Source organism: Mesoplodon densirostris, chromosome 8, assembly GCF_025265405.1.
Source record: "Mesoplodon densirostris isolate mMesDen1 chromosome 8, mMesDen1 primary haplotype, whole genome shotgun sequence".
NCBI classification, from domain to species: Eukaryota; Metazoa; Chordata; class Mammalia; order Artiodactyla; family Ziphiidae; genus Mesoplodon; species Mesoplodon densirostris.
The window spans coordinates 47,604,614-47,631,512 of record NC_082668.1 but is presented as its reverse complement, the minus strand read 5'-3'; the positions used below and the strand labels follow the sequence as shown (position 1 = coordinate 47,631,512).

Genomic DNA, 26,899 nt, shown 5'->3' with positions numbered 1-26,899 from the left:
AAAATCTAAACAAAATAATAGCAAACAAAATACAGTGTTATATTAGAAAAATAATACATGATGCTGGGAGCGTTATTATAGAAATAAAAGATTAATTTAACTTTTGAAAGTTAATCACTGTAATTCAACAGTTTAAAAGAAAAATCATATAATCATCTCAATAGTTACAGAAATTATTTACACGTATTCAAATACCTAGCAAAAATCCAGTAAAAGATGTGCAAAATTTCTACACAAAAAAAACATAAACACTATTGAGACAAATTAAAGAAGACCTAGATAAATGGAGAACACTCCCATATTCATGAATCAGGATACTCAATAATATAAGGATATATTGTCTCCTTAAATTTATTTATGACTTCATTTCAATACCATTTAAAATCCCAACAGGACTGAAAAGATCTAGGCCAGGATTCTACAGACTATAGCCTGTGGGCCAAATTTGGGCCTACTGCCTAGTTTATAAATAAATTTTTATTGGAACACAGCCACACCCATCCTTTTACATATTGTCTATGGCTGCTTTTGAGTTACAACAGCAGAGTTGAGTAGTTATGACAGATACCATGTGGCCCCCAAAGTGGGAAATGTTTACTGCCTGTCCCTTTCTAGAAAACCTTGGCCAAGTCTTGGTCTAGACAAACTTAAAGGAGAAGAACAAATGTGGGGGGCTAATACTACTGAATACCAACATATTATAGTTAAATAGTTAACTACCTTTATTATAAGAGTATTTTAGCATTATGTGATAGACAAACACAGACAAATAAACCAACATAACAGATTATAGAGTTCAGAAAGAGATCCACACTTAAATGGACATTTGATTTAAGACCAGAGCAGTAGGAAAAGCATTGTGTTTTCAATGAAGGTGCAAAGTCAACTCTATAGCCTATGGAAAAAAATTAATCTTGATCCTTATCTTATGCACAGGGGAACTATAGATCTAAATATAAAATGTCAAACAATATAGTTGGTAGTTGAAATCATAGGAGAATATCTTTATAATAGCCTTATTAGGGCACAGAAATACTACCAACAAGGGAAAATTTTTATTAATTGTATGACATTAAAATTAGAAACTTCTCTTCACCCCAAACACCATTAAAAGATGAAATGCATAGCCACAGTGAAAGAAAATATTTTTATATACAAAATAAACCAAGGAAACAGAATATATAAAGAATCCCTGAACACACATTGGACTTCCAGTTTCAACTCTGACCTGTAAAGAGCTTGTAAATAATCACTCTCATCCTTACAAGAAAAAGCCAGACAATCAGATAATCAACAACTTTTGTCTGACTCATCAGAGAACTGAGGTTTCAGGAAAAACCACCATCACAATCTGGAGGGACAGGCAAATCCAGAGAGTCAAGGTCAAGATCTGATTACCTGGAGTAGCAGCCACAGGAGCCATACATTGGTAAGAGTGTTTAATGGTAAATTTGGTGAATTGCTGGAGGTTGAAAGTGGACTAGCATGAAAGCCAGAAACTCCTGGGGACCTCCACCCTTTAGTAGGCTCTACCTCCAGGAAACCCACCAGGTTCTCATTGTGAACATCTGGGGGAAAAAAAAAATTCCTTCTTGGTTCTGGAAGAGAGAGAGAAAGAGTAATCATTTTGAAACACTCTTAGAGCTTTCTCCATAACAAAAGTCTATGCTAAAGGGAGAAGTAGTTTTTCTAAGCCTTATGTATCTGGGGGAAGGGAATTCCTTCCAATCCATCTCCCCCTAGCACTCCTGCTTCTCCAAAGGGGAGGGGGAGCAACATAATGTAGTCACAGGTGTTAGGGCTTAGAGGAAATAGATTGAGAGTGCTGCAGCCAGAGAAGGGAGTTGGGGAATAGGGAGAAAAAATTGTGTCACTGGAGATAGAATTTGTGAATATCATGGCCCTGAGACACAGGTCCACGAAAAAGATTAAGATTTAATTAGAAGATTACACAATGTTCCACTCACACCTCGCCATTTATAGACTACTTCACATTTATAGAATACTCCATCCAACAGTAGCAGGACACATTCTTCTCAAGCTCATATGGAACATTCACTCATATAGACCATAAAACGCACCTTAACACATTTAAAAGACTAGAAATCATACAAATTATGTTCTCTGACCACAATGGAATTAAACTAGAAATAACCAAAAAATAGCTGAAAAAGTCCTAAATATTTGGAAATTAAACAACATACAGTACTTCTAAATAACCCCTGGGTCAAAGGAGTCTCAAGAGAAATTAAAGAATGCTCATAAGAGATAGAAAGCAAAGGCAAGTTGAATTTAGTAAAGTGGGGGAAAAGCCTTGCACAAGCAGTTCACAAGAAAGGATTTTCAAATAGCTGAATAAATATGTGAAAAATTGCTCAACATAGTCACCAGAGAAATGCAAATTAAAAGATAAAATTTTAAAATGACAGCTGTAGATGGTGAGAAGGACAGAAGTCAACTGGAATGCTGATGAGAGTATAAACTTGTATGATAACTTTGGAAATCTGTTTGACAGTATCTGAACATGCGCATATGCCATGATCCAAGACTTTCTCTTCAAGGAATATACCAAGCAGTAATGTGCCAAAACGTTTTTTTAAGTACAAGAATTTTCACAGAATGATTCATAATACCCAAACCAGAACATACTCTAAATAGTCCTCAATAGTAGAAGGCATAACTGAATTGTGGCACAATAATACAATGGACACAATTGGCATAGAAAATAACCAAACATGCTACGTGCAACAACATGAATGGATCTCAAATCAAAAACCTGAATGAAAGACTGAACTCGAAACGATACAAATGGTATGATTCCTTTCATATAAAATTCAAAAAGAGGCAAAAATAATTATTGATATTAGAAAGCAGAATAGTGGTTACCTGTGGGGAGGTAGGATAGAGTGATAAGGTGGGTGATGCCCAGAGGGTATTTCTAATATGCTGGTGATGTTTCATTTCTTGACTTTGTTGGTTACATGATCTGTTCTTTTTGTGACAATTCATCAACCTATACACTTTGATTTTATGTATTTTCCATAAGATGCTTCTTTTTTTTTTTTTTTTTTTGTGGTATGCGGGCCTCTCACTGTTGTGGCCTCTCCCGTTGCAGAGCACAGGCTCCGGACGCGCAGGCTCAGCAGCCATGGCTCACAGGCCCAGCCACTCCGCGGCATGTGGGATCTTCCCGGAACGGGGCACGAACCCTTGTCCCCTGCATCGGCAGGTGGACTCTCAACCACTGTGCCACCAGGGAAGCCCAAGATACTTCATTTTGATAAAATGGATTTATATTTAAAATTGAAGATAAAATACCAAATTTCATGGTGTGGAATACTGCCCTTATTGTTCCAGCACTTATGGCTCCATACCACCTAAGTACTCTTATTCTCTGCATCTAAGACATTAATATAGTCTTAAAATATTTAAAGAGCTGTTTTAGCAGACCCTTGCTTTTTGTAGGAAAATATAAAGTTGTTCATTTTGCAAGTTTGACTTACATTTCAAGAAGTTATGTGATTTCCTGTTTGATAGAGGAAAGGCCCTTGTTTAGATAATAAATGACCTCTCTGTGTCCTCTACAGTATTAGAAAAACATCCTTCTGTAAAATTCTTTTTAAGTTTTCAGTTTCTTTTCGGAGTTATTGATATTCCATCCAATGTCAGAGAAGTGGGCTGAAATACCTGTGGTTGGATTCCTGTAAGCTCAGGGCCTGGGCCCTCAGTGTTGCTAGCTTAACTGCTTTATGTTTCTTCTTACAGGTGTACCTGATTCACCTTAATGCATTAATAGGGCTTGACTATTCTTTAGCCTTAAGATGACATTTTTTTTGTCCATACAGCAAATAAGAAAGTATAGAATTTTAAGTCAGATTTCAATTTGATAAATGTACCTGTTCTTTGATGATTAGACTATTAAAGATGCAAGGGTAACTAAGTTAACTAAAGGATTTTCTTTAGGTAGCCACACAGCAAATTGCATTCTTGTATTAATATATAATCACTAGAATTCTAATTCAAATAGTTAATTCTCCCCGAAATATTTTTCATTATTTTGGGAACAAAGTGGTCCACGATTTCTTTTTTTCTTTTTCTTTTTTTTTTTTTTAAATTCTGGACAAATTTTATGTTTGAGTCTACAAAATTGCATGAAGGCTAAACTCGAGAGACTTCCTATCATTCTAAAATTCCTCACAAATCATTTTTAGGACACTTTCTTATAAATATCACCCTTGAAAGCACATAAATTCCATTTGTTCCACATTTTATGATCTTAACCTACAAAGGGCTGAACTCAGTTATTCATGGAATATCAAATATGATAGGAAGACAAACCTGAAAGAAACATTTACAGTACAATAGCATAACTTGCTAAATTCCTCATCACCATTCTCTGAAAAAAAACTTCCCAAGCCTTTCTCCTTTTTATTTTCACAATGGATTGAGGAAAATGTGCAATTTTCTCTTGACATGAAAATATTTCAATGCACGGTGATTTTGCCCGACGGATTTAGTATTTTCTGCATAACTGATACAGGAACTCCTGTACGACTCTCTTCCATCCTATTGTAAAGGTCAGAAAAAATCAGCAAACTGGGAGAGAAATAGCTTATTGCCAGAGTAGTAATGTCTGAAGGCTTTCAAAGTATGTTGGTTTTCCCCTCCTTCTGACTGTTTGTCTCCATTTTCTTCTTACAGCTCACAAAATGTAGGGGTTTTGTTGTTGTTAACACAGCTGTTCTTTGTAGGTTTTTTTTTTCCCTTCTCCAGATTCTTCTCTGCATTCTTCTCTATGCAGTATTTGACTTGCTCAGTTCCTGCCTGATTGCATCAATGAGCTCTTCTTTTAGCTTAGTTAATTATTTTCTCATTTCATCTAAAATGTCCTGCTTCAGCCTGTCATAGTCCAGTCCCTCCGTCTGGACTCCATTGGCACTGGGCTGTGACAAGGGCACAGATTTTGGTCTGTGTAATGAATCATAGGACGTGTTGTCAAAAACAATCTGATTTTTCCTTGGAGAATCCCGTCTGGAACAACAGACTTGCTGCCATTCATTGTATTTGTTCTTTCCCAAGGTTTTGTTGTCGGTTCAGGTGTACTTGTTGAAGAGGCCTTAAAAGTTACAGGCTCTGAATTTTCATTTTGTCGTCTTTTTGTTCAGTTTCTATTGTTGATCCCTTTTCAGCAATTATTCTCCTCCTGGACAGCAGGGCACTCATTCCTTCCATTAAACCACTACCCCCTAAAGGAAGGGGTCCATTTCCACGAACCCTATCTGTTTTAGAGGAGGCTGAATTCACACCAGTGGTGTTCCCTCCACTTGGGAAAGAGCCATCCTCCATCCGTGACACTTTCCTCAGTTTTGCTCCAGCAATTGCAGCTGCAAGTCCGGTTAAAGGGCGATTGTCTTCAAACATGGATCCCGAAAAAAATCCAGATGCAGGGAGGGGAGGAGCAGGAGTTGGGGGGTGGGGAGAAGGGGTACTTGATTAGGAAGAGGCGGTGGAGGAGGCGGGGGCCCTGAGGACGGAAGTGGAGGGGGTGGAGGAGGCCCTGGGGGAGGAGGGAGTGCTGCTGATGCCTGGGCAGGACCTGGTGGTAGTGCAGGAGGGAGTGGAGGTGCAGGTGGTCCCAAGACAATGCCCTGTTGGGCTGGAGTCTCGGCCAGCTGAAAGACTGCCTGCAAGCCTGGCTCAGAAGAAGAGGCTCCCAGCACAGAGTTTAGGGGAGTCTCCACAGAGGCAGGGGCAGCTGCAGAGGGAGAAGGGAGAACACTAGGCTTGGATGAGGGAGTTGAGGCAATAGGCGTGCTTGGAGGAGGAGAAGCTCTCATCCACAGTGTGAGAGTGGTGCGAGGGAAGGCGGTGGTGGGCTGCTAGAGACACTGGACATGTGACAGAGTCGAGCAGACCGCTGGGTGCCGCTGGTGATGGAGGCATCTGGGGCACAGGAGAAGAAACACAACCGGGGAGGACAGGCCTTGGACCAGTAGCTCTGCCTGGGGGGGAGAGGAGACAGAGGGAGGGGTGAGAAATTGGAAGTAGACCAGGCACAGGGCTTCGTAGCTGGAGGTTGAAGAGAGGGTGTATTCACAGGAGAAGAAGGTCAAAAGTTTTTGTTCAGAGGATGAGGAACTGTAGCGCAATGAGGAAGAACAGGGTGGAAGGCTGAACCTAGAGGTGTTGCAAAACGTGTCTCGGAGTGTCGAAGTGGTGGTGTAGGGGGTGTGGAAGTAGGTGGCAAAGCGGTCACTACAGCGTAATCAGGAGTGGCCTCTGACACTGGAGCTGAGATGACTTTAGCATATGATGGAGGAGGTGCTGAAGGAGGCTGGCAACTGGCACACTCACGAAGTGGAGCATGATACAGGGAGCTGTCGGAGCATGGAGTGGCATTTGACATTCTTCGCTCTCGCTCGCATTCCAGTTGCTCCCTTTCTAGCTGCTCTTGCCGCTCTCTTTCTTGCCTTTCCCGGTCCAGCCTCTCCAGCCTCTCCCGCTCTTGTCTCTCCCGCTCCAGGCGATTCTGATGTTCCCTTTCTTGTCTCTCTCTCTCCAGCTGCTCCTGTTCTAGTCGCTCCCTCTCCAGCCTTTCCCTTTCTAACCTCTCCCTCTCCAATCTCTCCCTTTCCATTCTTTCTCTCTCCAGCCTTTCCCGCTCCAGCTCCTTTTGTTGTTGATGTTCTTGTTGTTGCCTTCTTTGAATTTCCGATTCTTCTTGTGATGGGCCATTCTGAACTTGGGCAGGTAGTTGTGAATTTTGTCTAGGCAATGTTGGCCCTGTTTCCTGTGAATTCAACGCTTCTAAGGCATGCATCATGGCACTTGCGAAGACATTAGCATCTTCTTTGCTGCCAAAGTTGAGACCATACACCTGTCTAGCATCCCGCCATTGGTGGAAGGTCTGTGTAGCTTGATTGTACTTCAACCCTTTAGAAATGGCACAATTTATCACTACCTGATGGTCCTGAATCTTCCTGCCCACCACTCTGAATGTGTTGTTGCCTGTATGATGATATATATGAACTCTGCTGAACCCGGTTGAACCACCAGCTGGCACCCACTTTTTATTGGCATCATCATAGACCATCAAAGCAGTTCTTGCCGGACAGATACTCTGTTCACTTATCATTTTAATGTATCATGCCACTCCCTTCTGGTCTGCAGAGTTTCTGTTGAAAAATCAGCTGATAACCTTATGGGAGTTCCCTTGTGTGTTATTGGTTGCTTTTCTCTTGCTGCTTTTAATATTTTCTCTTTATCTTTAATTTTTGTCATTTTGATTACAATGTGTCATGGTGTATTCCTCTGTGGGTTTATCCTGTATGGAACTCTCCATGCTTCCTGGACTTGGATGATTGTTTCCTTTCCCAGGTAAGGGAAGTTTTCAGCTATTATCTCTTCAAATATGTTCTCAGGCCATTTCTCTCTCTCTTCTCCTTCTGGGACCCCTATAATGTGAATGTTATTGTGCTTAATGTTGTTCCAGAGGTCTCTTACACTGTCCTCATTTCTTTTCATTCTTTTTTCTGCTCCACAGTAGTGATTTCTCCTACTCTGTCTTCCAGCTCACTGATCCATTCTGCTTCATTTACTCTATTGATTCCTTCCAGTGTGTTTTTCACTTCATTTATTGTATTGCTCAACTCTGTTTGGTTGTTCTTTATATTTTCTAACTCTGTGAAAAAATCCTTCTAACTTATCCATTTTTCTTCTGAGTCCTTGGATCACCTTTACAATCATTACTCTGAACTCTTTCTCAGGTAGATTGCCTATCTCCACATCACTTGGTTCTTCTGGAGTTTTATCTTGTTCCTTCATCTGAAACACATTCCTCTGCCACCTTATTTTGGGTTAATTATGTTTCTCAACTTTGGAGGAGTAGCCTTCTGTAGGACACATCCTATGAGTCCTAGCAGTGCACTCACTCAAGGGCCAGGGGCCAGCGGTCCCAGGGTAGTGTCTGGCCTGCGTTTGCAGACTACAGGCTGCTGGATTGTAGTTTTCTTCCTTCTGATTTCTGCCGCCTGGTGGGTGAGGCTGGTCTAGAAGCTTGTGTAGGCTTCCTGGCAAGAAGGGCTGATGCCTGCCCACTGGTGGGTGGAGCTGGGGCCTGGCTCTCTGGTAGGCAGGGCTGTGTGATCATGAAGTCTTTAGGCAACCTGTCTGCTAATGAGTGGGGATGTGTTCCCACCTGGTTAGTTGTTTGGCCTGAGGCCCTGGACACTGAAGCCTACAGGCTGTTGGGTGGAGCCAGGTCTTTGTGCTAATGACCCAAGCAAAATGTCTGCCTCAAGGAGAGTTCATACAGATGAATAATCCCCAGTACATCTGCCACCAGCTTTTATGGCCCCAGCATGAGCCACAGCCAACCCCACCCCCCCAGGAGACCCTCTAAGACCAGCAGGTAGGTCTGGCCCAGACTCCTATGAATTTACTGCTTTTGCCCTTGGTCCCAGTGCATGTGAGATTTTGTGCAATCCCTTTAAGAGTCAAGTCTCTGCTTCCCCCATTCCTGTGGAGCTCCTGCAATTAAGCCCCACTGGCCTTCAAATCCAAATGCTCTGGGTGGGGGGCACCTCTTCCCGATGCCAGACCCCCAGGCTGGGAAGCCTGATGTGGGCCTCAGATATCTCACTCCTATGGGAGAGCCTCTGCAAGGTCACCCATGGGGTGGGGGTGGGGTAAGGATTTGATTATATTTCGAGTGCACCCATCCTACCATCTCGTTGTGCTTTCTTCTTTATGCCTTTAGATGTAGAAGATCTTTTTCTGTAGGTTCCAGTCTTTTTTATTGATGGTTGTTCAGATGTTAGTTGTGATTTTGGTGTGTTCATGAGAGGAGGTAAGCTCAAGGTCCTTCCACTTCTTTTTTATTATTGATATTTTGTCCTATCTTAGTTAACTAATAACTGTCAAGCCCATTTTTAAAATATTTAAAGAAAATAAGTTATGTGCATTGAATGTATTAATTCATCAAGATATTTTATTCCTTTAGAAAAAAATTAGTTAATAAAAAATAATATGAAAAGCACTAGTTTTATATCTTGGGTTTTGAAACTAAAATGAGAAGTGGGAGCTATATTTTATGGTTGGGGAATATGGAAAGCCTTCTCACACTAATATAGCTTTTGGGTATCAGAATATATACGGCTATTGTTAACAAAAAATGAATTATTGCGGTCTCTTGGGCTGTACACTGTGTATCGTAAAGTGTTCATTGTATCAGTCTTTGCCAGGTTCCTACCATTCAATCAGTCCCAAGCATTAGATACTTTACATATTGGTGAGCCAAGCACTAACTCATTATATAATGGTTCACACTAGCTTTTGCTTTTATTTTTTCTTTTTCCATTTCTCAAATATTTATCTTCCCCCTTTCCTTTCAAATTAAAAATAAGCCTGTATGACTCCTGTAAGATGGAGAAAGAGGCAGTATTGAGTAATGGGAAAATGAATAAACTTGGAATTTGGCAGCTTGTCTTCTAGTCCTGGCATTAGTCTTCAACACTTTTGGGGCACCTCAGTCTGAGTCTCAGTTTCCTCATTCGTAAAATGTGGGTAATAACTCCTATTCCACTTACCTCAGTAGTTGTTGTGAACGACTGGGGTAAATGTGAAAGTTCTGTGAAAACCTATTACATAAATGGAAGGTATTATTTTTACTACTACTACTTTTATAGATTTATTGGGTCTAGATTTCTAACATGGTGTCCCTGTGCCTGATTCAGTCATGTCACTCACATTGAATTTATTTTTTAATGGACCTGGAAACTTCAAGACTCTATCCAATGTTGTAACCTGTAGGGACTATTTATTTAAAATTTTTGAAACTAAGTTTATTTGGGTGAACGTGGTTTGCAAAGACTACCCAATTTCCTATTTTAAATAGTTGTAGAATTAAAGAGGAAAAAGAAAAAAGCAGGGGGAGGTATCTCTTATGAAATCTGAATCACTGGCAATCTCTGTGGAGTTAAGTGTATTAGCCTAGAGCAGAGGGGCTATCCCTTGTAAATGTGCTACCAGGGGGCACTCAAGGCCATTTGCTGAAAGATATTGGCTTTAGTTCAGTTACTTGTAAGTAACTTCCAGATATTTTTCCCCATGACCTTACAATTTTGCTCCCCTTGGTAGTCAGCATCAGTCTCCAGGTTCTCTCTTTCCCAGACTGTAGTAGTGCTCCCCACCCTTCTTTGCTTGCCTCTAAATGCCAAAGCTTTGAAGTTTCCAAAAAGGAAACTCAGCCTGGTCTTTTGTCTGGTGGCTGCTTTTGAGTATCTCAAACCATTTATTCCATTTATTGGACTTGGGTACACAGGACTAAAAAAATTTATGGAAAGGCTTCTAAAGTTTTGAAATGGTCTGACTCATGTGACCTAGGTCACAATGACCTTTCGGAGTCCCCAGAACTTTCTTGACATACCCTCAGACCTCTCTGACCATTTGCCAGCAGCATTATCAGAGAAGTAGCCGTCCAAAGTTCCCAGCAGACTGGTGCAGCCCCAAACCACAGTTCAGAAAGACAGCCTGAATGATAGCAGAAGCACACTGACTTCCATGTGGCTTTGTGTGACAAGAAAATAATTTGGTCCAGTCATTCTACTTAAGAATTTCCTAATCTTGTCAAGGGGATTTAAACTGTGAAATGGAAAACACTGGCCACTTTTCTCCATTATTTACACGTTAAGGATTTATTATTATGCTAGATTCCATACACTTCTAAATTATATTTTCAGTGCTTACATCAGCTGATTCTTAATTGTGTTTCAGAGAAAAATGCTGAAAATGGCATATGGAATATTGTCAATAAGGAGAAAGGAGGGGTTGGCAACGATTGCCTAGAGCATCACTAGTAACATATTGGGCACGATTTTCCCTCTCCCCCTCAGGAGGGTGTGATAATCTACTCAGCCAACAGAGAAATAGTTTAATAATACTGCAGCCAGGGATCTCTGAGAAATGCTTTCATTCCCTACATTGGTCTTAGCAACAACATTTCTATGTTAACATCACCTTCCACTATTTCACACCACTTCACTGGTGGGAAAACACAAAAATCCATCAGGTTGCTCATATCAATCAGTGCACAGTCTCATTTGACTACTGGATATTTTATAATATTATCCATATTTTAATTTTATAATTAAAATGTTTTATTTTTTTTCTTGTTCCAATTTCAACATTTTCTGGTTATTTCACATACATTTCCTTTGTGTATATCTGTGCCACTACAAGTGGTAATGATTTCCAAAATGCATTTTTGTCTAAATAATATTTTTCCTCCCAAATTTTTTATTTAGATGCAATAATCTGAGAGAGCAACCTCCCCTACTTCCGAAGTCACTGTTTGAGCCAAACACTTTTACTTTCCACTCTGGTCCCTTCCTTTTCTGGCTTCATCCATCTTTCAGACCTGAGGTGAAATAAATGTCCCTTTTTTATAGAAACGTCCCCAAAATTCTAGGAATAGTTCGGGTCTTTCAGTAATACACACACATAGGTCCCAGTACTTTAGGTTCATGTCAAATTATACTGTTCTTTGTAAATACCCATTTGTATAATTGTTTGTGAGAGTTTAATGGCTTCGTTTCTGGACTTTAAGCTTCATGAGGGCAGATATCATGCTTGTCTTGAACACTGATGAATTTCCTTTGTCTACCAGAGTACTTGACACTCAGTAGTATCTCAAAAATATTTTCGCACGAGTGAAAAATGAATAAAGCAACATCTCTCCGGCACACAATTTCTGGTGAACCTAAAACATGTGACCCTGATGAAACCTGGAATAAAATCAGGAACACTTATGCCCACTAGTTGACCAGGACTAGAAGCAAAGGAGGCAGGAAAGTCTGCTGTCTGAGTCTTGCTTCAGTTGACAAAGTTTTCATGATGTATTAATTCTCCCAGTCTTTTCAAGCTAATTGCCGAATCCATAGCTGCGTAGAGAGGACCTGTATTTTGTACTTTTAACATCCTTTGATGGACCAGCTTCCAGCTTTAAGTCAAATAGCTTTAGAGTTTAGCCCTAAGAGGTGGGTATATTCTCAGCACTTGGTCTCTTCAACCACTACATAGTCTGTTTGATTCACTGATTCTGATCTGCAGGATGCAAAAGCAGGGATCTAGAATTACTGCTCCCATTGCTCTTAGAAGCTGTCAATAAATGGCTGAAGAGGATGGGACATTTCTTTAACTTTCTTTTTCACCATTTCAGTTGAAGAGATTACCAACAACCGTGCTTTTTTAGGTCCTGTTGCGCATATTAATAATTTATTGTTTTTTCTGATTACTCAGTTATACCAAGGCAGTCATCAGCTGAGTCTACTTGCTTGCTAAACATTAAGAAATGACAGGGCTTCCCTGGTGGCGCAGTGGTTGAGAGTCTGCCTGCCGATGCAGGGGACATGGGTTCATGCCCCAGTCTGGGAAGATCCCACATGCCACGGAGCGGCTGGGCCCGTGAGCCATGGCCGCTGAGCCTGCGCGTCCGGAGCCTGTGCTCCACAATGGGAGAGGCCACAACAGTGAGAGGCCCGCATATTGCAAAAAAAAGAAATGACATTAAAAAAAGTCAAGGACAAGGATGGCACAAACAGCAAATCCTTTCAGCCATTTTATTAGACTCTAAAGAGCCATTTTAATGACAATATTCCTTTGCGTTAGTGGAAACAGGCTAAGACCAAATTCTCTCTTGATTTCTCAGTTAAGAAGCTACTGCTTGTTGTGTACCCAGAAAGCAGAATTCTTATACACCCTTTTCTGTAAAAACATGATACAAGAGGCTTGAAGGCCCCAATGATTGTCATGCAATCTTTCAATTCTAGGTAAACTTAAAAATTTGACCTTTAATTTTGTTTCTAAACAAAGTAAACAACTCAAGGTCAGTTTGTTTATTCCAAGTGTCACTGTTATTTGTTTTTGAATATATGTTTTGGAAGGTACACTTTGAGCACAATATGTACATTCAACAATTATTAACCAACAAATAATTGTAGTTGTCAAAGTCTTTATATACTTAACTTGATTTTAAAAGATGGGGCTTGGATGTTGATTTGAAATGTTTGGTTTGGGCTTCCCTGGTGGCGCAGTGATTAAGAATTCACCTGCCAATGCAGAGGACATGGGTTCGAGCCCTGGTCTGGGAAGATCCCACATGCCGTGGAGCAGCTAAGCCCGTGCGCCACAACTACTGAAGCCCGTGTGCCTAGAGCCCATGCTCCGCAACAAGAGAGGCCACCACAGTGAGAAGCCTGCACACTGTAGCAAGGAGTGGCCCCCGCTTGCCGCAACTAGAGAAAACCTGCGCGCAGCAATGAAGACCCAATGCAGGCAAAAATAAGTAAATAAATAAATAAATTTACATTAAAAAAAGAGAAATGTTTGGTAATCTTTTCTTTCCCTTCACCATAGTGCTTGTGCTATCAAAACCAACACGTGGTCAAGGCTTCCCTGGTGGCGCAGTGGTTGAGAATCTGCCTGCTAATGCAGGGGAAACGGGTTCGTGCCCTGGTCTGGGAGGATCCCACATGCCGCGGAGCAACTACACCCGTGAGCCACAACTATCGAGCCTGTGCGTCTGGAGCCTGTACTCCGCAACAAGAGAGGCCACAATAGTGAGAGGCCCCTGCACCACAATGAAGAGTGGCCCCCGCTTGCCACAACTAGAGAAAGCCCTCGCACAGAAATGAAGACGCAACACAGCAAAAATAAATAAATTAATTAATAAACTCCTACCCCCAACATCTTCTTAAAAAAACAAAAAACAAAGAAAACCAACACGTGGCAGAACTGTAAGGACTAATGCCAAACATATGGTATGCACAACCAGTCAGCATAACCTTTGGAATTCTAATTGCAAAGAAGTGCCAAGTGAAAATGCTTCATAGCACACATATGGCCAGTTGAGGATTTCCTAATAGACTGACTTCTCTAAGGCCTGTAAATATCCTTGTCATGTAGAACAAATTTTAAGGCTGCAAGTAAGACCATGATTAAATACAGTCTTTTAACAGTTTTATGTATTTTTAAGATGTGAAAGTTAAGTGCCTTTTCCAAAACTGCATGCACTCTAGAAGTGCCTACTAATTACCCTATTCGTTTTTGGCCTGAGGCTAACAGAATTAAGGATGCAATAATTTTCCTTGAACTAAATACATAATAATTCCATGAAGACAACTACCACAGCAGCATAAATCTAATGTCTAGCTAATGTTGTATTTATATTAAGCACAATCATGGAATCAAAACTTTTCAACTCAAAGGATGCTAAAGATCACCTAGATTAAATGCTTCATTTGATACAGGAGGAAACTAAGATACATAGAAGGTTTTTGACTTGCCCAAAGCACACAGCTTGGATGTGGCTGAGCCAAACTGAACCCATGATTTCCTTACCAAATCCTAGTGTTCTTTTCATTACATGACTCTTTCATACAAAAGATATTATCTTATAAAAATAATGTGAATGGCTCCTTAAGACTTTGTTGAAGTGATTATTTGCTCAGGAACAAAATGAATGTAATTTTGGCCTCTTGTTCAAAGGTATTTGAGGGGTCCTGTTTCTAGTATCTTCTCTCTATAGACCGCATCTTGCTCCTTTATATAAAGCTGGTCCTTCCAGCTACTACAGCATCTCAACGTATAAAAACCATCTATTGAGCCAGCACCAGTCTCAGACCTTCCTCTACTACCTGTTCTCTCAAACCATTGTTCTAATCTCATCACAAAGCAATAGCCTAAGTGAATTAAGATGAGCTCTAGAGTCTGTGGCCAAATTTAAAAAGTGAAATTTGTTATGTCGTAGGTTAGCTCTTTTATGTGTTTACCAAGGTTTAAGGATCAGGCTTTACATCTTGAAGGAAGATGTGGCATACAAATTTAGGTGTGGGAGCAATTGTTGGTGACTATTTCTGCAATCACTTGTGTGAATTAATGGTTCATATTTATGTAAAACAAGAGTGAGGGTATGCTACTATCTTGAACTACCAATTCTCTTTCACTACAGCATTAGTAAAATGATCAAAAATAGCAAAGATAGTAATGATTGTTTTGTTCAAACTGGGTCCTTTCTTTTTTGTCATATGACTACATGTCACCTTCTGCCCTACTTCTGCCCCTCATGTTGATTCATACAGGTATTTGTAGAAGCCTTGGATTGAGGCTAATGTATTACCTATCTGATAGGCAAAATTGCTCTAAATTTAGTCTTTACTACACAAAAGATATCTTTTTTTTCAAAAGACTATTTTTTAGAGCAGTTTTAGGTTCACAGTAAAGTTGAGAGGAAGATACAGAGATTTCCCATATAACCTCTGCCCCATTATCAACATTCCCCACTAGACTGGTACATTTGTCTCAGTTAATAAACTTACACTGATACATTATAATCACCCAAAACCCATAGTTTACCTTATGATTCACTCTTATTGTACATTTTATGGGTTTGGACAGATGTATAATGACACGTTTCCATCATTACAGCATCATACAGAGTATTTTGCCTGCCCTAAAAATCCTTTGTGCTCCACCTATTCATCCCTTCCCCCACCCCACCACTGGCAACCACTGAACTTTTACTGTCTCCATAGCTTTGCTTTCTCCAGAATGTCATATACTTGGAAACTTACAGTATGTAGCCTTTTCAGATTGGCTTCTTTTACTTAGTAATGTGCATTTAAGGTTCCTCTATGTCTTTTCATGGCTTGATACCTCGTTCTTTTTAGCTTTGAATAATATTCCACTGTCTGGATATACCATAGTTTATTTATCCATCCACCTGCTACAGGACATCTTCATTGCTTCCAAGTTTTGGCAATTATCAGTAATGCTGATAAAACATCCATGTACAAGTTTTTGTGAAGACATACCCAACTTCTTTGGGTAAATGCCAAGCAGCACGAGTACAGGATCATGTGAAAGTATGTTTAGTTCTATATAAATCCCCAGATTGTCTTCCAAAGAGGCTGTATCATTTTGCATTCCCACCAGCAATGAATGTGAGTTCCTGGGCTCTACATCCTTGTCAGCACTTAGTGTTGTCAGTGTTCCAAATTTTGGCCATTCTAAATAGGAGTGTACTGGTATCTCTATTTTAATTTGCATTTCCCTGATATATGATATGGAGAACGTTTTCATATGTTTATTTGCCATCTATATATCTTCTTTGGTGAAGTGTCCAATAATGCCTTTGGCCCACTTTTAAATTGGGTTGCTTGTTTTCTTATTTTGAGTTTTAAGAGTTCTTCATATATTTTGAATAACAACTCTTTATCATAAGTGTCTCTTGCAAATATTTTCTCCCAGTTTGTGGCTTGTCTTCTCACTTTCTTGATATTTTCCTTCACAGAGCAGAAGATTTTAATTTTAATGAAGTGCAACTTATCAGTTATTTCTTTAATTAATCCTGCCTTTGGTATTGTATCTACATAGTCCTCACCATCTGCAAGATCATCTAGGTTTTCTCCTATGTTATCTTCTAGAAATTTTACAGTTTTGTGACTTATATGTAGATCTGTGATATATTTTGAGTTAATTTTTTGTAACAGATGTAACATCTGTCTAGATTCATTTTTGGGTTTTTTTTTTTGGTTTGTTTTTCCTGTTTTTGAAAAATGATGTCCAGTTGTTCCAGCACTATCTGTTGAAAAGACTATCTTTGCTATATTGTATTGGCATTGCTCCTTTGTCAAAGATCAGTTGACTATATTTATGGGGATCTGTTTTTTGGCTTCCTATTCTATTCCAATGATCTACTTGTCTATTATTTCACCAACACTTTCTGACTTACTTCACTCTGTATGAGAGTCTCTAGGTCCATCCACCTCACTACAAATAACTCAATTTTGTTTCTTATTATGGCTGAGTAATATTCCATTGTATATATGTGCCACATCTTCTTTATCCATTCATCTGTCAATGACACTTAGGTGGCTTCCACGTCCAGGCTATTGTAAATAGACCTACAATGAACATTGTGGTACATGACTCTTTTTGAATTATGGTTTTCTCTGGGTATATGCCCAGTAGTGGGATTGCTGGGTCATATGGTAGTTTTATTTTTAGTTTTTTAAGGAAACTCCATGCTGTTCTCCATAGTGGCTGTATCAATTTACATTCCCGTCAACAGTGCAAGAGGGTTCCCTTTTCTCCACACCCTCTCCAGCATTTATTGTTTGTAGATTTTCTGATGATGGCTATTCTAACTGGTGTGAGATGATACCTCACTGCAGTTTTGATTTGCATCTCTCTAATGATTAGTGATGTTTAGCATCCTTTCATGTGTGTGTTGGCAATCTGTATATCTTCTTTGGAGAAACGTCTATTTAGGTCTTCTGCCCAGTTTTGGATTGGGTTGTTTGTTATTTTGGTATTGAGCTGCATGAGCTGCTTGTATATTTTGAAGATTAATCATTTGTCTGTTGATTCGTTAGCAAATATATACTCCCATTCTGAGGGTTGTCTTTTCATCTTGTTTATGGTTTCCTTTGCTGTGCAAAATCTTTTAAGTTTAATTAGATCCCATTTGTTTATTTTTGTTTTTATTTTCATTTCTCTGGGAGGTGGGTCAAAAAGGATCTTGCTGTGATTTATGTCATAGATTATTCTGCCTATGTTTTCCACTAGAGTTTTATAGTGTCTGGCCTTACATATAGGTTTTTAATCCATTTTGAGTTTATTTTTATGTATGGTGTAAGGAAGTGTGTTAATTTCATTCTTTTACATGTAGCTATCCAGTTTTCCCAGCACCATTTATTGAAGAGGCTGTCTTTACTCCATTGTATATTCTTGCCTTCTTTATAAAAAATAAGGTGACCATGTGTGCATGGGTTTATCTCTGCTCTTTCTATCCTGTTCCATTGACCTATATGTCTGTTTTTGTGCCAGTACCATACTGTCTTGATTACAGTAGCTTTGTAGTATAGTCTGAAGTCTGGAAGCCTGATGCATCCAGCTCCATTTTTCTTTCTCAAGATTGCTTTGGCTATTCGGGATCTTTTGTATTTCCATACACATTGTGAAAATTTTTGTTCTAGTTCTGTGAAAAAAGCCATTGGTACTTTGATAGAGATTGCACTGAATCTATAGATTGCTTTGGGTAGTAGAGTCATTTTCACTATGTTGATTCCTCCAATCCAAGAACATGGTATATCTCTCCATCTATTTGTATCATCTTTAATTTCTTTCATCAGTGTCTTATAGTTTTCTGCATACAGGTCTTTTGTCTCCTTAGGTAAGTTTATTCCTAGGTATTTTATTCTCTTTGTTGCAATGGTAAATGGGGGGGTTTCCTTAAATTCTCTTTCAGATATTTCATCATTAATGTCGAGGAATGCAAGAGATTTCTCTGCATTAATTTTGTTTCCTGCTATTTTATTAGATTCATTGATGAGCTCTAGTAGCTTTCTGGTAGCATCTTTAGGATTCTCTATGTATAGTATCACGTCATCTGCAAATAGTGACAGCTTTACTTCTTCTTTTCTGATTTGGATTCCTTATATTTCTTTTTCTTCTCTGATTGCTGTGGCTAAAACTTCCAAAACTATGTTGAATAATAGTGGTGAGAGTGGACAACCTAGTCTTGTTCGTGATCTTAAAGGAAATGGTTTCAATTTTTCACCATTGAGAACTATGTTGGCTGTGGGTTTGTCATATATGGCCTTTATTATGTTGAGGTAAGTTCCCTCTATGCCTATGTACTGGAGGGTTTTTATTATAAATGGGTGTTGAATTTTGTCAAAAGCTTTTTCTGCATCTATTGAGATGACCATATGGTTTTTCTCCTTCAATTTCTTAATATGGTTTATCACATTGATTGATTTGCATATATTGAAGAATCCTTGCATTCCTCAGATAAATCCCACTTGATCATGGTGTATGATCCTTTTAATGTGCTGTTGGATTCTGTTTGGTAGTATTTTGTTGAAGATTTTTGTATCTATGTTCATCAGTGATATTGGCCTGTAGTTTTCTCTCTTTGTAACATCTTTATCTGGTTTTGGTATCACAGTGATGATGGCCTCATAGAACGACTTTGGGAGAGTTCCTCACTCTGCTATATTTTGCAAGAGTTTGAGAAGGATAGGTGTTAGCTCTTCTCTAAATGTTTGATAGAATTTGCCTGTGAAGCCATATGGTCCTGGGCTTTTGTTTGTTGGAAGATTTTTAATCACAGTTTCAATTTCAGTGCTTGTGACCCATCTGTTCATATTTTCTATTTCTTCCTGCTTCAGTCTCGGTAGGTTGTGCTCTTCTAAGAATTTGTCCATTTCTTCCAGGTTGTCCAATTTATTGGCATATAGTCAGTTGTAGTAATCTCTCATGACCCTTTATATTTCTGCAGTGTCAGTTGTTACTCCTTTTTCATTTCTAATTCTATTGGTTTGAGTCTTCTCTTTTTTTCATGATGAGCCTAATGGTTAATCAATTTTGTTTATCTTCTCAAAGAACCAGCTTTTAGCTCTATTGATCTTTGCTATCATTTCATTTCTTTTTCATTTATTTCTGATATGATCTTTTTGATTTCTTTCCTTCTGCTAACTTTGGGGTTTTTTTGTTCTTCTTTCTCTAATTGCTTTAGGTGTAAGGTTAGGTTGTTTGAGATGTCTCTTGTTTCTTGAGGTAGGATTGCATTGCTATCCCAAAAGTGCTTTTGCTGCATCCCATAGGTTTTGGGTTGTCACGTTTTCATTGTCATTTGTTTCTAGGTATTTTTTGATTTCCTCTTTGAGTTCTTCAGTGATCTCTTGGTTATTTAGTAGTGTATTGTTTAGTTTCCATGTGTTTGTAGTTTTTTACAGAATTTGTCCTGTAATTGATATCTAGTCTCATAGCATTGTGGTCAGAAAAGATATTTGATACAATTTCAATTTTCTTAAATTTACCAAGTCTTGATTTGTGAACCAATATATGATCTATCCTGGAGAATATTCCATGAGCACTTGAGAAGAAAGTGCATTCTGGTTTTTTTTGGATGGCGTGTCCTATAAATATCAGTTAAGTTCATCTTGTTTAATGTATCATTTAAAGCTTGTGTTTCCTTATTTATTTTCATTTTGGATGATCTGTCTATTGGTGAAAGTGGGGTGTTAAAATCCCCTTCTGTGATTGTGTTACTCTTGATTTCCCCTTTTATGGCTGTTAGTATTTGCCTTATGTATTGAGGTGCTCCTATGTTGGGTGCATAAGTATTTACAATTGTTATATCTTCTTCTTGGATTGATCCCTTGATCATTATGTAGTGTCCTTCTTTGTCTCTTGTAATAGTCTTTATTTTAAAGTCTATTTTGTCTGATATGAGAATGGCTACTCCAGCTTTGTTTTGATTTCCCCTTGCATGGAATATCTTTTTCCATCCCCTCACTTTCAGTCTGTATGTGCCCCTAGGTCTGAAGTGGGTCTCTTATAGACAGCATATATATGGGTCTTGTTTTTGTATCCATTCAGCCAGTCTATGTCTTTTGGTTGGAGCATTTAATCCATTTGCATTTAAGGTAGTTATCGATACATATGTTCCTATTACCATTTTCTTAATTGTTTTGGGTTTCTTTCTGTAGGACTTTTCCTTCTCTTGTGTTTCCTGTTTACAGAAGTTCCTTTAGCATTTGTTGTAAAGCTGGTTTCGTGGTGCTGAATTCTCATAGCTTTTGCTTATCTGTAAAGGTTTTAATTTCTCCATTGAGTCTGAATGAGATGCGTGCTGGGTAGAGTAATCTTGGTTGTAGGTTTCTTCCTTTCATCACTTTAAATATGTCCTGCCACTCCTTTCTGGCTTGCAGTTTCTGCTGAAAGATCAGCTGTTAACCTTATGGGGATTATCTTGTATGTTATTTGTTTCTTTTCCCTTGCTGCTTCTAATATTTTTTCTTTGTATTTAATTTTAGATAGTTTGATTAATATGTGTCTTGGCATGTTTCTCTTTGGATTTATCCTGTATGGGATTCTCTGCGCTTCTTGGACTTGATTGACTATTTCCTTTCCCATATTCAGGAAGTTTTCAACTATAATCTCTTCAAATATTTTCTCAGTCTCTTTCTTTTCCTCTTTTTCTTCTGGGAACCCTATAATTCGAATGTTGGTGTGTTTAATGTTGTCCCAGAGGTCTCTGAGACTGTCCTCAATTCTTTTCATTCTTTTCTCTTTATTCTGTTCTGCAGTAGTTATTTCCACTATTTTATCTTCCAGGTCACTTGTTCATTCTTCTGCATCAGTTTTTCTGTTATTGATTCCTTCTAGAGAATTTTTAATTTAATTTATTGTGTGGTTCATCATTTTTTGTTTGCTCCTTAGTTCTTCTAGGTCTTTGTTAAACGTTTCTGTTATTTTCTCCATTCTATTTCCAAGATTTTGCATCATCTTTACTATCATTACTTTGAATTCTTTTTCAGGTAGACTGCCTATTTCCTCTTCATTTGTTTGGTCTGGTGGATTTTTGCCTTGCTCCTTCATCTGCCATGTGTTTCTCTGTCTTCTCATTTTGCTTAACATACGGAGTTTAGGGTCTCCTTTTCACAGGCTGCAGGTTCCTAGTTCCTGTTGTTTTGGTGTCTGCCCCCAGGGGGTCGGGTTTGTTCAGTGGGTTCTGTAGGCTTCCTGGTGGAGGGGACTGGTGCCTGTGTTCTGGTGGATGAGGCTGGATCTTGTCTTTCTGGTGGGCAGCACTGCATCTGGTCGTGTGTTTTGGGGTGTCTCTAAACTTAATATGATTTTAAGCAGCCTTTCTGCTACTGGGTGGGTTTGTGTTCCTTCTTGCTAGTTGTTTGGCATAGGGTGTCCAGCAGTCTAGCTTGCTGGTCGTTGAGTGCAGCTGGGTCTTAGTGTTCAGATGATGATCTCTGGGAGAGCTTTCACAATTTGATATTACATGGAGCCAGGAGGTCGCCGGTGGACCAATGTCCTGAACTCGGCTCTCTCACCTCAGAGGCACAGGCCTGACACCCGGCCAGAGCACCAAGGCCCTGTCAGCCACACAGCTCAGAAGAAAAGTGAGGAAAAAAGAAAGAAAGAAAACAATAAAATAAATTAAAGTTATTAAAATAAAAAAATTAAATTACTAAAAATTTAAGAAGATTTAAAAGTAATAAAAAAATGAAAGAAGCAACCAAACCAAAAAACAAATCCACCAGTGATAACAAGTGCTAAAAACTATACTAAGAAAAATAAAAAATAAAAAAACAGACAGACAGACCCCAATGACAAATTGTAAAAGCAAAGCTATACAAACAAAATCACACGAAGTAGCATACACATACACACTCACAAAAAGAGAAAAAGGAAAACAATATATATATATAAAAAACTGAAAAGAGCAAACAAATCAATAAATCTACCAATGATAATAAACTCTAAATACTAAACTAAGATAAACATAAAACCAGAAACAAATTAGAAGTAGAAGCAAGCCCCAAGTCTACAGTTGCTCCCAAAGTCCACCACCTCAATTCTGGGATGATTTGTTGTCTATTCAGGTTTTCCACAGATGCAGTGTACATCAAGTTGATTGTAGAGATTTAATCTGCTTCTCCTGAGGCTGCTGGGAGAAATTTCCCTTTCTCTTCTTTGTTCACACAGCTCCTGGGGTTCAGCTTTGTATTTGGCCCCTCCTCTGCATGTAGGTTGCCTGAGGGCATCTGTTCTTTGCTCAGCCAGGATGGGGTTAAAGAAGCAGCTGATTCGGGGGTTCTGGCTCACTCAGGCCAGGGGGAGGGAGGGGTATGGAACACAGGGCGAGCCTGTGGTGGCAGAGGCCAGAGTGATGTTGCAACAGCCTGAGGCACTCCGTGTGTTCTCCTGGGAAAGTTGTCCCTGGATCACAGAACCCTGGCAGTGGCGGGCTGCACAGGCTTCCAGGAGGGTGGGTGTGGACAGTAACCTGTGCTTGCACACAGGCTTCTTGGTGGCTGCAGCAGCAGCCTTTCATTTCATGCCCGTCTGTGGGGTCTGCACTGATACCCTCAGTTCACGCCCATCTCTGGAGCTCATTTACAGTGTTTTGAATCCCCTCTCCTCACGTACCCTGAAACAATGATCTCTTGCCTCCTAGGCAGGTCCAGACTTTTTCCCAGACTCCCTCCCGGCTAGCTATGGCATACTATCCCCCTTCAGGCTGTGTTCACGCAGCCAAACCCAGTCCTCTCTCTGGGATCTGACCACCGAACCAGGAGCCTCAGCTGCCAGCCCCCAACCCCCCCCGGAGGGTGAGCAGACAAGCCTCTCAGGCTGGTGAGTGCTGTTTGACACTTATCCTCTGCGCGGGAATCTCTCTGCTTTGCCCTCTGCATGCCGATTGCTACACTCTCCTCCATGGCTCTGAAGCTTCCCCACCACCACCCACTGCCCCCACCAGTGAAGAGGCTTCCTAGTGCATGGAAACTTTTCCTCCTTCACAGCTCCCTCCCAGAGATGCAGGTCCTGTCCCTATTCTTTCGTCTTTGTTCTTTCTTTTGCCCTACCCAGGTATGTGGGGAGTTTCTTGCCTTTTGGGAAGTCTGAGGCCTTCTGCCAGAGTCAGTAGGTGTTCTGTAGGAGTTGTTCCACACGTAGATGTATTTCTGATGTATTTGTGGGGAGGAAGGTGATCTCCATGTCTTACTTCTCTGTCATCTTGAAGGTCTTCCTGTTATAGTTGACTTTTTTGTACCATGCTTGTATTCTTCAACCTTGTTATAATTGCTTATTAGTTCCAGGAGTTTTTTTGTCAGTTTTTTTGGATTTTCTACATGGATGTTCATGTCATCTATGAACAAAGATAGTTTTATTTCTTCCTTCCCAATCTGTATATGGTTAGTTTTCTTTTCTTGCCTTATTGCATTAGGAAGAACGGCCCTTATGATGTGGAACAGGCATGGTGAAAGGGGCTATCCTTGTCCTGTATTTGATCTTGATGAAAAAGCTTTAAGTTTCTCACCATGAAGTGTGATGTCACCATCAGTTGAAACAATTCCCCTCTATTCCTAGTTTTCTGAGAGTTTTTATCATGAATGAGTGGGTGTTGGTGTATCTGCTTTTTCAACCACAGTTCAATCACCTAAACTTTTATTGCTTTAATGTTTCTCTACCTAATTTTTATGGCACAAGTTCATCACATGTAAGAAATCAAGAAGATGTTACCTTCCTCCAGTGCAAACTTACTCTACCACTTTTCTCTGAAAAATGATGATAAATCTGGACTGTGAAATGTCCTTGAATAATGGATTCCCCCTGCAAAATTATTTTAAAGGAGAAGTTTTAATATACTTGTCTGACTTTAATTTGAGGGAAAAAATATGGAGAGAGAAGTGTTAATTTTATTCTAGAAGACTATATCTTATTTTCAAAATTTTATTTACTGTATGATTATTTCCTCGCTTTCTTTGTTAATCTCCCTCTATGTCTCCTTCTACTATTTACACACTTCCCAAGGGGTAAGCATCTTTCCTTGATAAGAGTTTGCTATTCATTTATTTTATGCTTACTATGTGCATGAATCTTTTAAATTTATATACCAAGTAAATTTAATACCATACCAAATATATTTCATTTCTATACCAAATAAAACCTTAATTATCCGTGTAAACTAAAGGATCAGGGATGTATTCCCTGAAGAAAGAGATGAGGAAGGACATCCAGGCTGAGGGAACATTGTGAATCTATGTGTGAGTCTGGAAATTGTAGGGAATATTCAGGAAATAGTGGGTGATCCAGTATGGCTAAAACAGGCTTAAACATACAGCTTGAAGATCACAACATGTTTGCTTAGGGAGAGTAATGCTTTTAAAGTGTTTGAATTATTTGTCAATATTTACTAACTGAGAGATTTCATATTACACTTCAGATTCCTGGTTTGTCTTGAAACTCTGAGCTTACTTTTCAGCATGGCAGTATAAATTTTTCAGGCTAGGCTGAATTCAGTAATAAACAATTGCAAATTTTCAATGGCTTAACACAATTAATATTTATTTCTTCCCAAAGCAATGGTTCAACAAAGGTGTTTTTGATCTGGTATCTTTTCTGGATAGCACTCCACTGAGTGATATATCAAGAGCACAAGCTCATTTTTTTTTATAATTGCACCCTACTCTAGGTCTTTTGAGTTCTTTCTATTCAGCAGGGGAAAGAAGAAAGAGAATAGAGAATTAAGCATGGTGGGTTTTATGATCCTGGCCTAAATATGGTATTTGTCACTCTCACTCTTGTTTCATGAGCCAGAAGTCAACCACATGCCTCACCTAATGGCAATGAAGACTGGGGTATATATTTTTGCTGTGCATTCAAGAGGAAAAGAAAATGGCTTGTGAACAAGTAGCCAATTTTTACTACCTGACAACTGGTTGGAGGTAAGTAGTCTCTACTCCCTTTATCAGGGTGCGTGTCCACTCTCACCAAATCTGCACCCATCCTCCTCAACTCATCTGTGTTGTCTTTCTGACTGCTGTAGTCGTTTGAGTGTGTAACTCTCAGGATAGAAAATGAAAATGTGTATGTTTGGAACTAGTGAAAAAGGTTTTCTCTAGAAAGGGAAAGGACTTAGACCTTAAACAGAAATTTTCTTCTGTTTTTTTTCTTTAAGTGAGGGCACAACGTTCTCTTTAGGTCAATGGACCATATGTACCATGAAAAACAATTATATGACCTTTCAGTCAATCACTAAGTATTTGATAACTTGAAGCATCACCTTTGCTGTACTTCTAAATGAAATGAAATACTAGTGACATTTTTATGGTGCCAATATTTTTCTCATAGTCAGAGAACTCTGATTTATGGACCATGATTTTGGATGACAGAGAAATGTTTAATATGTAGCTTAGTTGTTTGATATTTTTCTCTTTGAACCTGTCAATTTCTTGATTGCTCAGAACAAGTTTATAAATATCAGGATCAAGCTAGCATTTTTTGAAAAACCTTGCTTTTGCAGGCATAAATTTTTTAAAAGTTGTATCTCTCAAGCCTGGGAAAATATTAGGAATTTCTATTTTGATTTTCCTTTATTCACTTGCTAAAAAGAAGAGAATACAGCTGGCCCTCTGTATCCGTGGGTTCTGTATCCATGAATTCAACCAACCAGAGATCAAAAACAGTAAAAAAAAAAAAAAAAAAAAAAAACAGAATGTTCAAAAAAGGGAAACTTGAATTTTCCTGTGCACCAACTATTTCACATAGCATTTATATTGTATTTACAACTATTTATATAGCACTTACAATGTATTAGGTATTATAAGTAACCTAGAGATGATTTAAGTAGATGGGAAGATGTGTGTAGGTTATATACAAATACTATACCATTTTATATAAGGGACTTGAGCATCTGCAGATTTTGGTATCAGCAGGGGTTTCTGGAACCAATTCCTCATGGATACCACAGGATAACTGTATATGATAAATGTTCAGATGGAATTTTAGTGACAGAGAGGAACTTGAGCACCACTAAATCTAACTTCACTTCACAATGAAGTCACTGAGTTCACAGAAAGTAAACAGCCTTGTCCAAGTACTCAGAGACATTTAATTTTTGGACACTCTTTGGTTGTTTACAGCATAGTCCTTTCATTTGCTGCTACATCATCATTAAATTAATTCAACCTTTGAGTTGATGGTTTAGGGGACATCCTGATGGTGTTAGCAAAGAAAGAAGAGGCTTAAGGTGGAGCACATATAGACATAGATTAGGAAGTATATCATGGAACAGAATTAAAGTGAATATTATATATATTTCCAAAATATACTAGAGGTATATAATTCCTGAAGAGACTTTTTAAGATGTCAGAGCCTTCAAATACCATAAAACAAATAATATTGTCTCCTACTATTGTTCCTTCACTCACCAGTAGTGAATTATTGTTATCCAGCCACTATTGTCCTTGCTGTTTGGTCGAAGTTCACCCACACTCTGCTCCCACCCTGACCTAGAGCAAAGAGAAAACAA

At 39.1% G+C, this 26,899-nt stretch overlaps 1 pseudogene; it reads right to left on the bottom strand.

The window, feature by feature from the left end:
- Nucleotides 1-4,793: 4,793 nt before the first annotated feature.
- Nucleotides 4,794-7,126, bottom strand: LOC132494989 (protein enabled homolog; annotated as a pseudogene).
- Nucleotides 7,127-26,899: the final 19,773 nt, after the last annotated feature.